Raw genomic sequence first — 2500 nt, forward strand, 5'->3', positions numbered from 1 at the left:
TACCAAGAGGAAAGTAGCCACTGAACAATTACAGAGCAGTAAGAAGATGAATTGTTTGGTAATCTCAGTGTTGTCAGGTGTGTGAGGACAGAGGAGAATCTGTAAAAAAAATAGGCCACACTATTCGGTGTATGTGTAGGCAAAGGGAAAGAACCGTAACCAGAGAGAAGAATCCAATGTAGTACTGCCTGGCCAGTCAAAGGACCCCATAACTCTCTAGCGGTAGTATCTCAATGGGCGGCTGGTGCCCGGTGATCCACCAGAAAAGAAAAAAAAACTGGAGATGAGAAAAACGGAGACTGGATGGACCGCCCATTGTATATCTAAGAGATGAAAACTTATAACACGGTAGGTTTTCATGTTGTCTATTACTGTGATTTTATTACATACAGCATTCATTAACAAAGAAATCCCTTAAGAGATACTTGTTCTCAAACCCATTGAACTGGATCTTAGTAGAGTGAAGATTTCCTTCGAACTGCAAGATAGATATTCAAATATCAACGAATTTCAAGAGATGGTATTATGTACAAATGAACTGCCGTTCAAATATGGTAAATGAGGCAGAATTAGTGGCATGGATACTTCACTTTTCACATCCCTATGGATGGATGTAAAAGAATTATTTGTATGACAAGGAGGCGAAATTTACAATGGGACAATAGAGAAAATGGTGACCCTTAGTGTCACTTTTTAGATAAAAAATGATTGATAAGTACAATTTTATCAGTGGACCCTGAAGTATTGCAAGTGTCAAGATCCAAACAAGATTTTTTATCAAGTCAGTAAAAGAGTTATCGTGTTTAGAAGGACTGACATAAAGAGCCAATCAGAATTAGGAACAGTATGCAGAAACATAAAGCCCTTGATGACATTCTTCTTAGTGTTCAGAGTTTTCTTATTTCTACATGAAATCACTCTTTCTTATCACCCATTACACACACATTTAAAGGTTTTAAGTCACTCATGAATGGCAGAGACATGGGACAGGACAATATCCTAGACGCTAACCATATATACATATGATTGACGCTCAAGCCCCCCTCTCCATCATGCTGGAACCAGGGAGAGCCAGGCAATGGCTGCTGATGACTCAACAGGTAAACCAATATAGGCCCCAATAAAACCCCAATCTTCTGTCACCCACACACATTCACGTTGACCATCTCTCTCTCTCTCTCTCTCTCTCTCTCTCTCTCTCTCTCTCTCTCTCTCTCTCTCTCCGCGAATTCATATCTAGTTTTTTTTTTTTTTTTTTTTTTTTTTTTTTTTTTTTTTTGATTGGGTAACTCAACATTTTGGGTCTGTTCTTCATTCAGTTTTTGTAATCTAGTAGTTACTGCACCTCTGGAGAGGGCATAGGGTACTTTTTTCTAGCTTCACCCTCTTCTGTGTGGACAAAACCCTTTATGTTAAACTAACAATCTTTCAATCCACTTCGCTTGTCTAGACGTCAAGTCTCCCTGTATAATAATACACGTAAGGACCGATTACCACTTTGCAACTCAATCAGCTCTCTATTATTATTATTATTATTATTATTATTATTATTATTATTATTATTATTATTATTATTATTATTATTATTATTATTATTACTTGCTGAGCTAAAACCCTAGTTGGAAAAGTAGGATGCTATAAGCTTAGGGGCTCTAACAGGAAAAATAGCTCAGTGAGGAAAGGAAACAAAGAAAAATGAAATATTCCAAGAAGAGCAACAAGATTAGAATAAATATCTCCCAAATAAACTATAAAAACTTTAACGAAACAAGAGGAAGAGAAACAAGATAGAACAGTGTGCCCAAGTGTACCCTCAAGCAAGAGAACTCTAACCCAAAAGACAGTGGAAGGCCATGGTACAGAGGCTATGGCACTACCCAAGATTAGATAACGATGGTTTGATTTTGGAGTGTCCTTCTCCTAGAAGAGCTGCTTACCATAGCTAAAGAGTCTCTTCTACCCTTACAAAGAGAAAAGTTGCCATAGAATAATTACAGTGATGTAAGAAGAATCGTTTGGTAATCTCATTGTTGTCAGGTGTATGAGGACAGAGGAGAATGTGTAAAAAATAGGCCAGACTATTCAGTGTGTGTGTGTGTGTGTGTGTGTGTAGGCAAAAGGAAAATTAACCGTAACCAGAAAGAGGGATCAAATGTAGTACTGTCTGGCCAGTCAAAAGACCCCATAACTCTCTAGTGGTAGTATCTCAATGCTTCATGATTAAATTACAATCATTTTTTCTGTTCCTTTTAACGACCTGGAAGTAATACAAATGGGTTGCTCTCTACCCTCATCAACTCGTTGAGAAATGACGTTACTAATAGCTACGCTACTCGCATCTATTGTCACTGACTTCAGAACAGCTGTTGCAGATAAGGGTACCAATAAATATACGTAAAAATTACACTACATCTCAGTTTATACACTATTACCACTGCGTTTTTCATAAAAGAAATTGTCAAAGCTTTTAAAAGAATCAATTTCGTTCTGGTATTGGTAA

The sequence above is a fragment of the Palaemon carinicauda genome, chromosome 16 (assembly GCF_036898095.1).
Source record: "Palaemon carinicauda isolate YSFRI2023 chromosome 16, ASM3689809v2, whole genome shotgun sequence".
NCBI classification, from domain to species: Eukaryota; Metazoa; Arthropoda; class Malacostraca; order Decapoda; family Palaemonidae; genus Palaemon; species Palaemon carinicauda.